Below are 12,885 nucleotides of genomic sequence, written 5' to 3'. Positions count from 1 at the left end.
GCCGCTCTCCTACTGACCCGGAGGTTGCGTTGTCACAGACACCGTGTGCAGACAGTGTGGCCAACACAGCACTTGGTGCCGAAACAACGGAGCCATCGTCCCAGACCCTGATTCGTGGCTCTTCCGAGAATAATTTACTAGAACAGGTGTGGGATACCTGTTTGATTTCGGGGAAATGTTTAAAATAAACCTATTACCTTTCCTCTGGGGTTGACATGGATGCGCCCCATGCTTTCAAGACCAGACCCTGAGGGCGAGAGGCCCGCCCCGGCGGCCGCTGGTTCAGGGGCTCCGGCGGTTCCGCGTCCTCTCCAGACTGGCTTCGATAAAAGCACCCGCAGTCTGGAGCTTTCCCGCGCCGACGTGAGACTATCGACGTGTTTGGCGGGGTCTCGCGAGGAGGGTCTGAGGCAGTGGGGTAGAAGGTATCCGCGGGCGTGTGTGGGGGCGCAGCGAAGGCGCCTGAGAAAAGGACAGCGTTGTGCGCGCCGAGAGCGGCGGGAGATCTCCGTGACCCCTTCTAGCCCGTGGCACCTGCGACCACGCCAAGGCTGACCCCAGTGACCACATGCTGCTCTGAAAACGGCCAACGTGGAATCGGACGCTTCCCACTCTGCTCCCAGAGCCTCCTGCTCTGACAAACGGACACCCGGGCTCTTGGGTTTCTCACGGGAGCACGCGGCGGGAAGCTGTGCAGTTGTGTTCGGTCACGACTCTCAAAACGCCCAATTTTGTTTGACTGTTTTCTTCCTTGTATTAATGAAAACAATCTTTCCCTCCTGGAACACTTGAAAGTAAGAGTCGTGTATAGTGGGCGCTTTTCAGCTGGCTTGTCGGGTGCGCGACCCCGGCCCCGGCCCGCGGCAGACAGACCACGTGGCGGACCACTCGGGTCCAGCCCTCGGCCTCAGCAGAGGCAGCTCATTTCTAGGCCGTTCGGGGCTCTTTGCTTCCTCCTGTTTGACAACAGGTGCCTTTCCCTGAGACCCTGGAAGTCGTGGGAGGGGAAGAGGGTGGGCGGCAACAGAAGTGCCCTGTCCTGCTGGGGGGAAGGGAAGGGCACCGGCAGAGAGCGTGCAGAGGCTCGAGCCGGGCCCTGAGCCTGGAGGCCCGGCATGAAGGGGGGGAGCAGAGGGAAGGACGAGCTCTCGGGTCAAAGTCACTGCAGGGCTGTTCCCGCGCCCTCCGTGCACCCGCTACTTTGCCTGACATCGCCGCCCAGGAGGGGCGCGGCCGCAGGGTCAGGGGTGCAGGGGAGGGGTCCTGAGGGTCCCTCGTCCTTCTGAGAGGCTCCTCTGCTGCAGACCAGTCTTCACACCCCCCGGAGCACCAGCGGTGGGATCCGTGGCCGCTGCACCGTCGCCGGGAAGCTGTGAGGTCCGATCCGCGCCCGTTCCCAGTGTCTGCCACGTGCGGGCGCCCCTCTCGGCAGGCTCTGCCCGTGTGGGGTCACTCGGCACCCCTTCCGCTCAACCCAGACCGGCACAGAAACCCGGGGGGGGGGCTCCGTCGGGAAGCCTGTGTGGGGAGCACTGCGTCCAGCAGTTCGAGCTGAGCGGCCCTCGGGCTCCCCTGCCGTCCGGCCAGAAGGGCTGTCAGGAGACGGCGAGTCCGTCCCCTCACCTCACAGGGGCGCCCGGACGGCCCCCAGCCTGGCCCCTGGAGGGGATGGGGGGGGACGCAGGCCTCCCCTTGGCCGGGCCCCCTCCTCCCTGGGTGGTGAAGCCACGTCTGCGAGACAGCTGGGCACAGGGGACCGTCCTCGAGCGGCTGGAGGAGCCGACGGTGGTGGCTATGGGATGAGTGGGGGGAATGACGGTCAGGACACAAAAAGCTACAGATCGTGGGGACTGTTCCTGAACGGGAGACCCTCAGAGAGGTGAGCGTTGATCTCTGCTTTGCAGGACGTGAACTGACCAGAACCCCCCCTCAGGCCCATGTGAGGGTGTCTGTGAGGCCCCTGCTCTCTCTGGGCTTCCATTACCACCCAAACATGAAAATACTATGGAAGGGTAGAAAGTGAGCCCTGACAGCTTCTCCCTCCACCGCTCGACTGTCCCCAGCGCCTAATCCCCCTCCCCTCCCCAGTGCGCATGCGTGCGTGTGCACGTTTGTGTGCGTGTGCACGCGTGTACGTGTGCGTGCGTGTGTGTCTGTGTGTGTGTGTGTTCCTTTGCCTCCACATACTCTCTGACTTGCTGCTTCCCTCACTGGGACATCTTAACGCAATTGTCGCTCTACATCATTGTCTCTAAAGGCTGCGCAGGAACTTAGTCTCTGGCCGAACCGCATTTGTTTGTGCGAAATCCGCCCCAAGAGCTGTCCCTGTGGGCGTTTGCTTCCGTTACACACAGTCCAGAGCGAAGCTGTGCTGTGCCTACGCCCCTGGTCCCCAAGCGTCCCCTCTCGGAGGCTGGAGGGCTGGGACAGGTGTGCGATACTATGTAATCGTTATTTGGGTCGATCTTTCTCTAATTCACAGTGAAGTTGGTCAATTGGCTATTTTATTCATTTATTTCGGACATACTCTTTCAGACGGTTTTGCTAATTGTGCCTTTTCTCCTGTAAGATGTCCTGCATCAGTACTAGCTTCTCATCCTGTGTCTTGCAAATACTGGACGGGTTGACATTTGTCTTTTCCCTTCATGTGTTATTATTTCCTTAATGCTTAGAAATGTTAAGTTTCTGTGATTGAGTTTATGTTTTTCCTTTTGTGTCTTCTGGTGTTTTGTGGCTCTATTTTATTTATTTAATTTATTCTTTATTTAATTTTATTTTTATGGGGGGGAGAGGCAGAGGGGGGAGAGAGAAAGAATCCCAAGCAGACTCCACACTCAGTGCAGAGCCCGACATGGGGCTTGAACCTATGACCCTGGGATCATGACCTGAGCTGAAATCAAGTCAGATGATTGTCTGACTGAGCCCCTTTGTGGCTTTGTTTTAAAATTTCACTTTATCTTGTGTTCACTTAGATTGTGGAGCAACGAGGCTGTGGTGCCCCTTCCCCCACGGCCACCAGCCACTGTCCCCAGACCATGTGCTGAATGACCCAAACCCTCCTTCATGTATCTGTCGTGGCGCCTGCGTCAGGTAGGGAACGGCCTCGTGTGTCAGGCGCTGTCGTGGGCTCTCCCCGTCCCGGCGATCTGTGCCACGCCCAAGTGCTGACCTCACTGACCCCTGCGCCACTCCGTGCAGGTTTCCTGCCGGAAGTGCGCCAACAGTTCCTACGGGAGCCTGTGCTGCCGACGAGGCAGGTACGTCAGAGAAGGAACCGGATATAGAATCCTTCCAGAATGATCCGATGAACACACCCAGGTCCTCGTGCTGTTGCTCAAGGGAACCCTGGAAGACAACGCCCCTTCCCCCAGGCTGCGTGGCCTGTGGGACGTCAGGCCGGGAAGACAGCCGGGCAGCCCTTCCTTCCTCCTCCTCCTCCCCCTCCCCACGCCCAGCGGGCGCCTGTCCGAGGCACAGCCAGGCCACGGTCACCAGCACTCACTGACCGGCTCTTTCCCAGGCGAGTTGTGCCGAAATGCTCGCTTAGTCCTGTAAGCAGCCCGTGTAAAAGAAAGAGCAGGCGCAACTGCAGTTTCTCATGACGCAAATCTCCCGGACCGAGAATCCTGGGGCTGAGACCGAAGCAGACTGTATTCCCCACAAACCACCGTGCCCTTGCTCTGCGCCTCAAAGCAGGGCCCAGGGGGACGTTCTAGTCCAGCCTCCTCCAGGCAGCTCTGAAAACCATGAAACACTTTTGGGGGGGTCAATAATTATTATGTGCTACTAAAACAGTAAGGTTAACTCCAGCCCTTAAAATATGTTTTAAGCCGTAATGAAGTTTAACGAAGCAACCTAGAGTCAAAGATCAAAAGTGGCCTTGTGACACTTCCATCCTCTCTTCCAAGTGGTGTGTCCCCGTCGCACAAGCCGCGTGCACTCAGCAAACCTGCCTGTACCGCATCTCCCGGCATTTGGAAGCCGGGTGTGGCTTTGATGAACAGCGCAGAATCCTTTTCAAATGATTTAATGTAAGCTAGAAGCAAGATAATTTTATTGAACTTTATTTTCTGCACTTTACATTATGAAATGATGGGTGGTTTTTTTTTCCTTCTCCAAATACAAACTTTTGGATTCTGTATCTTTTATAGGCACCATTTTTGTTGAATTGTAATTTACACGCTATAAGATTCACCCACTTACAGTATATAATTCAATGGTTTTAATATATTCACAGAGTGTACAACCACCATCACAAAGTTTAGAACATTTTTGTCACCCCCAAATGAAGCCCTCTACCCCCAAGCAGGTCTCCCCCACCCCAGCCTAGGCAACCGTGAGTCTACTTCCTGTCTCTATGGATCTGCCAACTATGACCATTTCACGTAAGTGGACTCTTATGATATGTGGGACCGGCTTCTTTCACGTAGCACAAAGTTTTCATGACTCATCTCCTTTGTATCACTACTTCCTTCTTAAGGCTGAATAATAGTCCATTGTAAGAATGAACCACATTTTATGGGCACATATTCATCAGTGGATGGATGCTTGGGTTGGCTCCATGTTTTGGCTACTATGAATAATGCTTTTACAAACGTTCACGTACAAGTTTTTGTGCGGACATATGTTTTCATGCAGACATATGTTTTCATTCCCCTTGGGTAGATACTTAGGAGAATTGCTGGGTCACGTGGTAACTCAATGTTGAACACTTTGAGGAGCCGCCGGGCTGTTTTTCCAGTGGCTCCACCACTGCATGCACATTCCCGCCAGTAGCCCATAGGGTTCCCCACGTCCGCACCAACATGCATCATTATCTATCTGTTCTATTACATCCTTCTTAGTGGGTGTGAAGTGATGTGCCCTTGTGGCTTTGATCTCAATTTCCCTGATGACTAATAATGTTGGGCATCTTTTCATGTGCTTCTTGGCCATTTGTGTGTCTCCTTTGAAGAAATGTCTCTTTAAATCCATTTTCTTTTAAAAAATGGGCTGCCTTTGTATTGCCGAGTTGTGAGGCTCTTTATACATTCCAGATGCGATGTTCTCACCAGACACATGAATTGCAAATATGCCCCCCATTCTGTAGGCTGTCTTTATGCTTTCTTTCAAAAAAATTTTTTTGTTAATGTTTATTTTTAAGCGAGAGACACAGAGTGTGAGTGGGAAGAGGCAGAGAGAGGGAGACACAGAATCCAAAGCAGGCTCCAGGCTCCAAGCTGTCAGCACAGAGACTGATGCGGGGCTCGAACTCACAAACCATGAGATCCATGACCTGAGCTGAAGCCGAACACCTGGGGACCTAGCCGCCCAGGCGCCCCTGTCTTTCTGCTTTCCTGATGGCGTCCTTTGCAATACAAACTTTTCAGTTTCAGTGAAGTCTAATTTGCGTTTTCATTGGTTGTTTACATTTTTGGTGTCATATTCAAGAAACCACTGCCTATTTTTAAATTTTAGGTCATGAAAAGTCAGGGGGCAGAGATATCTGTCTTGTTCACTATCCCCAAACTTGGCAGTGCCTGGCACATTTCATTTCAAAACATATTTACTGAATGAATACAGTGCGGCCATGCCCTGGGCTTGTCTCTGGACGAAACTCTCACCCCAACAGCCTGTCCCTCACTGCTTGGCATGGGGGTGACAGACTTTCCTCCTGGGTGCCTCCCCCCACAGGTATGCCATTGACTTTCTTGCAAAGATGCCATTAACAACCAACATCTCTCATGAAGCAAGTAGCAAGTTAAGACATTAAAGTGGGCGGACCCCTGAGCCAAGGGCTGTAACAGACGTGAGCTGGAGCCGGAGCTGAGCCCACAAACCACATGTTAGCCTGGACGATGTGAAATTGCCTCCATTTGACCCATTTTACCTGTGAAAATGGAGTCGAGTGTGCTTAAACGTAAGGTTCAACGTAAGAGAATGAAAACGAATTCAATCATTTTGGTTGGAAACTTCCCTACCCTCCCTGCTTCCATTGTTCCTTGTGGTTTTCTCTTTTTCTCTCTTCCCCTCCAGCCACGGGGGTGCATCCTGGGCCCCGTTCTCTGCGTCCACCGTGGAAAGTCACTGGTTTGTGAGTCAGATGTGTCTCCTCTCTCCTGGCAGGGAGGACAGGTGGCTCCCGGTGGACACACGCTGCCCGGTGCCTCCTTTCTCTCTGTTCATTCCTGCCTCCATCTCCCGCTAGCCCACACCCTCTCCTTCCCGAGTGACCAGGGGTTGAGGTTCTCGTGAGAGCGGCTGGGCCTGCAAGGGGCTCGACACACGCGGGGGCCGCGTTCTCGTCCAGAGCCCGTCTCCTGGCAGACAAGGTGGAACTGGGCACCTGTGTTTCCCACGTAAGGTCTGGGGCTTTGCAGATCTCTAATGTCCAAAGCAGCCCTGGCAGACTTTAAAAGCCCCCTGCCGTCTCCCACGGATTTGTACCGACAGCTCAAGAGAGCGTATGGGGCCTGGAGCACCTGGTGTCAGCCAGGAGCAAGGATAAGGGAACGTTTCGTACACAGCAAACCAATGTCGCCGAGTGAAGTTCTCCATAAATGATGCCATGTCCTTCTACGTGTACCAGACGGGAGAGGACTTTCTCTGGGTCAGTTTTTACGTGCTTGCAATATTTTCCTGTTATTGGCGATCTCGAGCACTGGACTGATTTAGGGTTTTTCCTTTCCTTTTATTTGGCTAAATTTACTCTCTCATTTTCTAAGTCAGACTTGATAAGCTTCCTGAATGGTAAGTGATGCATTATTCATAAAGAGCTGGTTGAAGTAAGAAAATGTAAGTTAGACTCTTTTAGAAATTCCACTTATAGTACAAAATTTGTGGTCTAAGTGCTGATGAGGTACGTTTATGAATAAGACATGACTGTCAAGGAGGGTATTTTGCAACAGTTTTCGTGTTCATTTCTGCTCTTCTGATCCTCCTATGGTGACAGCCGTGCCTCCTTATGTACCTGATAAGGTCTGCATTTCATCAGGAGCAGGGGTTTACAGAGGAAGAAGCTGCTGATAGCGAACTCCAAGGGCCGAGGTCGTGACGTTGGAGGTCATTTCAAGTTTCGAATGGCAAGATGCCGGTCCCTGCCGCAAGCTCTTCTCTGCCTGACGAGCATTCAGATGCGGATTGGCAATAGCGCCGTGTGGTGGGTTACCTGGGTCCCAGAGAGTCATGTTTCATGACGCCGACATCTTGGGGCCTCAGTGGACAGAGCGCGGGGAGCTTGCGATCCAATCTGGACTCCAGCCCTGGGCTCATGGGGTCCCCCGTGCACATCACCTCACCTTGCTGGCCTTCCACTTCTCCTGCACAAAATGGGGAAACGAACACTCCACTCCCCCTCCAAGGGCGACTCGTTCCTTCCTCATAAGACCCGAGTGGCCACTCTGCGGTGCTTAACGTGTTGAACAAAGGTAGTACGAGCAGTTCTTGTTTGTTCTTTGAGTTCTACCTCGAAGTGCCCTTTGAATTTCAAAGCTCTTAAGAGAAACAGCTTCCCATCTATTTGCCAGGCGTGGGGCTCGGATGCTGCCCAGAGCAGGTCTGTTCCCCACTGCTAAGCTCTAAACCAGCCGTTTCTCGCAAACCTCAGCCCCAAACAAACAAGAAAACAACCAGAAAATGCGGGGAGCTCCGCTGCCCAGCACGTGACCCAGGTAGAAGGAAAAGGGAGAAAGGCGCTCACTCGGAGCAGGGATTGTGAGCCTTAGAGGATCGCCCATGTGAGTGAAGAGTTAAATCTTAGCTCGAAAATGAAGGCTCTGCTCTCAAGTAGGGGTGGGGGGGCAGTGCCCCACCGCCTTACGGGAACAGCCACATCTTTCCAGGCTTCTCCAGCCAACGACGGGAGCATGGCTGATCCTAACACGAATCCTCAGGCGGCCCCACGGAGCAGGTGCTTCCCCATGTGGGACTCTGGCTGCTCCAGACCCAGCTCGAACTGGAGGTTATCAGTCCTGCTCTTCCTCTTATAAGTGGGGAAACTGAGGCAAGACTGGGAAGAGCCTCGGCAGCCTGGAGAGTTTGACCAGAGGACCTGATGGGGAAACTCTTTCCTGGGCAGTAAGCATTCTACCCTGGGCATTTTCGTTTGCTTGCCTTCGTTACTTGACATATTCTCCATAATATTTTTTAGTGTTTTTATTTATTTTGAGAGAGAGAGAGAGAGAAAACGCACCAGTGCGGGAGGGGCAGAGAGGGAGAGAGAACCCCACGCAGGCTCCAGGCTGTCAGCACAGAGCCTGACGTGGGGCTCAGTCCCACAAACCATGACATCATGACCTGAGCCACAACCAGGAGTCGGAAGCCCAGCCAGCGAGTCAGCAGCTGCCCCTCAATGTCCCCCACGATCTGGCCGTGGGCCGGGCCCGAGGACGGAAGCCACTCATGGACTGTCGTGAGGCACAGCGGCCGGTCACAGGGAGTCTGTGGGGCTGCGTTTGGCTGAACAGGGCACAGAAGATGGGCGCAGGGGTCAAGGTTTCACGAGCGAAGGGGGAGAGCTGTGCCCTTGAGGCAGGGGCGCAGGGCGAGCCAGACCACTCGCCAGCAGGAGAAATTGTGTCAGGTTCCTGCTTCGTGAGAATGTTTCTCCTTAAGGAGCCTGAGACGTGGTCTGTTTGTGGGGAGGGGTTGGGAAGCGCGGCCCCGCCTGCTGGGGACAGCCCCACCCACGTGGCTCATCCTCCCGTGGGGGCGGGTCCCCCAGGCGCTGCGGCGGTGACGACCTCCCCTCGGGAGGGGCCGCACAGCCCACCCGCTGGGCCGCGTGGTCCTCTCCCGGGACGGCGGCCGCGTGGCCAGTCACTGCTCTGCCCCGCACGTGGCCCGTGTCTCGTGTTGCCTCCGTTACAGACGAGGAGCTGCCACGCAGAACTGAAGTGTCCGCGGGGCTTCCCAGGGGGGCGCCAGCGGACGCGAGACCCGAGGGCACAGCGGGGGCCTTGGAGGATGGGGGCCCCGGCGCGCGTGTCCCCGGCCCGGGGCTGACCCAGCGCTCACCTCTTGGCCGCTGCCTGAGAGGGGCTCGTGCGCGACGGGAAGACGGACGGATGGACACACGCGGGGATGAAGCGTGAAACGGGGCTTTCCTCCCTCCGTGGCCTGCGGCGCACTGTGCCCCGTATCCCGCCCGCGGGGCCGCGGTGGCCCGGCATCAGGGGCCCCACAGGGTCCTGCAGCTCGCGGATGTGGAGACGGATCCGGCGGGAGGGCAGCGGGCCGGGTGGTCCCTCCCCTCCCCCGCCGGCCCCGGTGGATGCCTAGGGCCCCCCCAGTCCCCCCTGCGGCCCTCACAGCCCCCCCAGCACCCCGCAGATGCAAGCGCGCAGCCCCGCCCCCCTTTCCCAGGGCTGGATTAGCCTCACCTCCGCGAGGAGCCGCCGTCCCCCCCCCAGGCCTCGCACCTTTGTCTGGTGTGCGGAATCCCCGTGGGAGCGCAGCTGGGCCCCGTCCCCCGCCCCCCCGAGTGGGAGGCGCCCCGCCTGCTGCTCTGCTCTGGGGCCCAGCAGGGAAGCAGCAAGGGCAGCGGCCCTGCCCGTCCCCGATGGAACGAGGAAGCCCGGCGTCCCCTCGCCAACGGCATGGACACGAAACCACACACGCAACAGGTGACCCCGAGTTCCGCCTGCTGCTGGGGCCGCTCAGCGGGCGACTTGCCGCGGCCTCGTGGGAACCGGCCCCAGGCAGGAGCCCAGGGCCCGAGCTGCTCTGCCGGCTTTGGGTTCAGCCTCGGGCGGTGCTCCGCGTGGACGTCTCTGAAGAGGCAGGAAGGAGCCAGCATTTGCGGTTTGAGCCCCCGTGGGGGCCACGCCGGGGGGCGCTGAGCTCGCGGCCCTCAGTGACCGTCAAGCCCCGGGCGGTGGAAGCGAGACCCCGGTCAGCCCCGAGCTCGCCAGGGTCCTAGGGCCTCGGGGCGCCCCGCGGTGCCCGGAAGGGCTGGACGGCCGCGCCCCGATCCTGGGATGGCCGCCCCGCCGAGGGGAGCACAAATTTAGTCCCTTTCTGCCCCACGAAGAGGTGTGCCTAGGGGCTCTTGCCCGGTTATCAGGAGACGGAGACGCAGAGGGGCAGCGTCGTCCTCCCGCGCGGCAGGTGAGGGCCCGCAGCTGAAGCCCCTTCCCCAGGCGTCTGCGGGGTGACGCACGAACAGACGACATGCGGACCCGAGGGGAGCAGATCAATTATTGAACAGCCTAACATAATCGATGCACTGTTGCCGGTGGTTTCCTCCTAGGTAATTCTGGAGCTTTGCTTCATATTTAATTCAGCCCCAAGCCGCAGGTCGTCAGGAAACGGCCGTGCAGGAACCACAGGCCACCGCCGGCCGGACGCTCGCTCGCACCGCAGAAGGACGATCCAGGCAGATCTGGGGCCGGTCGTGACCCTGGAAAGGGCTGTCCTTCAAAGGAAGGTTAAGAGACACCACTCACAGCTCTTCTCTTTTCCGCCTTTTCATTTGCAAATTCTTCTCAAGTTAACAGTTTGCGGGAGAGCAAGGTGTGAGGTCCGTACTGAAGGTTGAAGAACCGAGGAGTTAGTCTCAGAGCCAGGCCAGCGCCCGTGAGGGGCTCAGAGCAGGCCCAGGCCGGTCCCCGCGGGGCGCCTGCTGGGGCTCCGCCGGCCTTGGCCTAAAAGACAAAACACAAAAAGTCCTACACCTTTAACTTTCATCCTTGTAAAAGCTATTGAATAATTTTCTGCATTGGATGGATTGCCCCCCCCCCCCCGCAGGCCAAGCCTCTGCGGGCGGACCGGGGGAGGGGAGGACGCCAGAGCCGATCACTCGCGTGTGGGAATTCTACTAAAGTTACACTTCCACATTTTAAAAAAATGTTTTATTTATTTTTGAGAGAGAGATAGAGACAGCATGAGCAGGGGAGGGTCAGAGAGAGAGGGAGACACAGAATCTGAAGCAGCTCCAGGCTCTGAGCTGTCAGCACAGAGCCCGACGCGGGGCTCGAACCCGCGAACCGCGAGATCATGACCTGAGCCGAAGTCAGACGCTTAACCACTGAGCCCCCCAGGCGCCCCTACACTTCCACATTTTGATGGGTTCTCTCACACAGTTGCTCAGAAGAGGCACCATCTATCCTCACTGGCTGCAGGGGAGGGGCGTGCCATGTGCACACAGCCCCAGGGCGCCCGCCTCCCGTCGCCCTCCCTGCGCACCTGTCCCGCACTTCACGGGGGGCCGGTCGTTCCTTCAGCGCCGCCCGGATTAGCTGCCGCGGCTGCAACGCCTGGGAAGGCGCCCTCCCTCCGTCCGGAGGCCAGGAGGCCAGGAGGCCAGCGGCCAGGGGTGCGCAGGGCCACAGCCTCCAGGAGGGTCCGGCCCCGCCCCTCGCGGCGCCTGCGGCCGCGGCCCCGCGACCTGTGCCTCTGCCCTCACGTGGCTTCGCCTTCCGCGCGCTGTGGCAGACCTCCCTCCCCCCGAGGACGCCGCTCACCGTGGAGGAGGACCCACCCCAGCCGGGTGTGGCTCGTGGTAACTTGGTTGTGTCTGCAAAGAGCCTATGTCCGAGTCAAGTCACGTTCACGGGCTCGGGGCGACATGACTTTTGGGGGACGGACCCCACCCCACGCGGCCACGACATCTTCCAGTTTGACACCAGAGATCAGAGATGGGATGCGTGGTCAGGGCCGTGGACGCAGCTTGGCGTGGCCCTGGAGCCTGTGGTGTAGGGGACGGCGACAGTGTGGCAGGAGCCCAGAGCAGAAACGTCGTTTGATTTACTTCTGCCTCGGAGGGTGCGGCTTTCCCACCATTCCCGGCTTCTGGGCGCCACCCGCCCGCTGGCTGGGCCCGGAAGCTGGGTGGCGTCTGGCCCGGGTCCTAGGGCCGTGGGCGGGGACCCTGTGGGCGAGGACCCAGGGGGCGGGGATCCTGTGGGCGGGGATCCCCGTGGGCGAGGACCCAGGGGGCGGGGATCCCGTGGGCGAGGACCCAGGGGGCGGGGATCCCATGGGCGAGGATCCCCGTGGGCGAGGACCCAGGGGGCGGGGATCCCCGTGGGCGAGGACCCAGGGGGCGGGGATCCCCGTGGGCGAGGACCCAGGGGGCGGGGATCCCGTGGGCGAGGATCCCCGTGGGCGAGGACCCAGGGTGCGGGGATCCCGTGGACCTGCCGGTACAAGCCTGTGTTCACACTTCATACCCACGTGGTTAGACTGCAGGCCTACGGAGAGTCGCTTTTCACTACTTTTTAAAAATTCTTTAATATTTTATTTATTTCTGAGAGAGAGGGAGAGAGAGAGCGCGCGCAGGGGAGGGTCAGAGAGAGAGGGAGACACAGAATCTGAAGCAGCTCCAGGCTCCGAGCTGTCAGCACAGAGCCCGACGCGGGGCTCGAACCCACGAACCGCGAGATCATGACCTGAGCCGAAGTCGGACGCTTAACCACTGAGCCCCCCAGGCGCCCCTACACTTCCACATTTTGATGGGTTCTCTCAGAAGAGGCACCATCTATCCTCACTGGCTGCAGGGGAGGGGCGTGCCATGTGCACACAGCCCCAGGGCGCCCGCCTCCCGTCGCCCTCCCTGCGCACCTGTCCCGCACTTCACGGGGGGCCGGTCGTTCCTTCAGCGCCGCCCGGATTAGCTGCCGCGGCTGCAACGCCTGGGAAGGCGCCCTCCCTCCGTCCGGAGGCCAGGAGGCCAGGAGGCCAGCGGCCAGGGGTGCGCAGGGCCACAGCCTCCAGGAGGGTCCGGCCCCGCCCCTCGCGGCGCCTGCGGCCGCGGCCCCGCGACCTGTGCCTCTGCCCTCACGTGGCTTCGCCTTCCGCGCGCTGTGGCAGACCTCCCTCCCCCCGAGGACGCCGCTCACCGTGGAGGAGGACCCACCCCAGCCGGGTGTGGCTCGTGGTAACTTGGTTGTGTCTGCAAAGAGCCTA

The 12,885-nt window shown here is 58.4% G+C and overlaps 2 long non-coding RNA genes across 3 annotated transcripts in view; one reads left to right on the top strand and one right to left on the bottom strand.

Moving 5' to 3' along the window:
- The first annotated feature begins 1,153 nt into the window (after positions 1 to 1,153).
- On the top strand, positions 1,154 to 4,861 carry LOC120228339. Its single transcript, XR_005527468.1, has 3 exons — positions 1,154 to 1,879; positions 2,973 to 3,090; positions 3,199 to 4,861. It is a non-coding gene; the product is annotated as an uncharacterized LOC120228339 (long non-coding RNA).
- Positions 4,862 to 10,156: 5,295 nt separating this feature from the next.
- Positions 10,157 to 12,885, bottom strand: part of LOC120228337 — a 4,820-nt gene continuing 2,091 nt past the window's right edge. Inside the window, exons 1-2 of one of the 2 annotated variants that reach the window (XR_005527466.1) lie at positions 11,164 to 11,910; positions 10,157 to 10,622 (exon numbers count right to left, since the gene is read on the bottom strand). This is a non-coding gene — a long non-coding RNA (uncharacterized LOC120228337). Of the gene's footprint in view, positions 10,623 to 11,163; positions 11,911 to 12,885 lie in introns of those variants that run through there. The other variant, XR_005527465.1, reaches the window with a different exon arrangement.

The sequence above is a fragment of the Hyaena hyaena genome, unplaced genomic scaffold, assembly GCF_003009895.1.
Source record: "Hyaena hyaena isolate Hyena2069 unplaced genomic scaffold, ASM300989v1 scaffold_22, whole genome shotgun sequence".
NCBI classification, from domain to species: Eukaryota; Metazoa; Chordata; class Mammalia; order Carnivora; family Hyaenidae; genus Hyaena; species Hyaena hyaena.
Note: the sequence above shows the minus strand (reverse complement) of the source record. Positions and strands in the feature narration are given on the sequence as shown.